This window comes from Crocodylus porosus, unplaced genomic scaffold, assembly GCF_001723895.1.
Source record: "Crocodylus porosus isolate Cpor-Errol unplaced genomic scaffold, CroPor_comp1, whole genome shotgun sequence".
In the NCBI taxonomy this organism is placed as follows: domain Eukaryota; kingdom Metazoa; phylum Chordata; order Crocodylia; family Crocodylidae; genus Crocodylus; species Crocodylus porosus.
This window is the reverse complement of record NW_017728910.1, coordinates 26,797,867-26,799,133: the sequence shown is the minus strand read 5'-3', so window position 1 is coordinate 26,799,133 and position 1,267 is coordinate 26,797,867.

Below are 1,267 nucleotides of genomic sequence, written 5' to 3'. Positions count from 1 at the left end.
CCTCTGTACCACCAGATGACAAAGCTAACCTCTTTAACAGATTCTTTGCTTCCATTTTTCTGAGCAGGGACTGAGACATTCCCCCCGGGATCCTCGACGGACCTAGGGGAGGTGCCACCAGGCCCAGGGTCACTGAGGACCTAGCCAGGGAATTTCTGGTAGATCTAGACACGCTTAAATCAGCGGGTCCAGACGATCTCCACCCCCGAGTGGTGCGGGAATTGGCTGCGGTCATTGCAGGACCCTGGCACGGCTGCACGAGCACTCGTGGTGTTCTGGTGTGGGGCCGGAGGACTGGAAGAGGGCCAGTGTGGTTCCCTTCTTCAAGAAGGGGAGGAAGGAGGACCCGGGAACTACAGCCCAGTTAGTCTTACCTCGATCCTGGGCAAGCTTTTTGAGAGAGTTTTTCTGGCACATGTCCACGAGGGGCCGGGGGGGGGGTTTAGGGGCAACCAACACGGGTTAATTTGAGGCAGGTCCTGTCAGACCAACCTGGTGGACTTCTATGACCAGGTCACCAAATCCTTGGATGCAGGTGTCACGGTGGATGTAGTCTTTCTGGACTTTCGGAAGGCCTTTGACACTGTCTCTCACCCTGTTCTCATTAAAAAATTAGGAGTATGTGGTGTTAATGCCTACACAGTCAGATAGGTCATTAACTAGCTGGAGGGCCGCACCCAGAGAGCGGTGGTGGACGGGTCATTTTCGACCTGGAGGGACGTGGGCAGTGGGGTCCCCATGGGCTCGGTCCTCGGGCCACACCGTTCAACATCTTCATCAGTGACTTGGACGAGGGGGTAAAAAGCACCTGTTCAACTTTGCTGATGACACTAAGATGTGGGGGATGTGGGCATGCTAGAAAGGAGGAATAGGCTGCAATCAGACCTAGACAGGTTACAGGGGTGGGCAGATGAGACAGGATGGGTTTCAACACCGACAAGTGCAAGGTGCTGCACCCGGGGAGGAAGAGCCAGCACCATACCTACAGGCTGGGGAACTCCCTTCTCGTCAGGGCAGGGGCAGAAAAGGCTCTGGGGGTCATCACTGATGCCAAGATGAACACGGGCCGGCAGTGTGGGGACGCGGTCAGGGAGGCCAACCGCACCTTGTCCTGCATCCACAGATGCATCTCGAGCAGGTCCAGGGAGGTGATCCCCTCCTCTATACAGCACTGGTCAGGCTGCGGCTGGAGGACTGCGTCCAGCTCTGGGCGCCGCACTTCAGGAGGGATGTGGACAGCATGGAGAGGGTCCAGAGGAGGCCACTC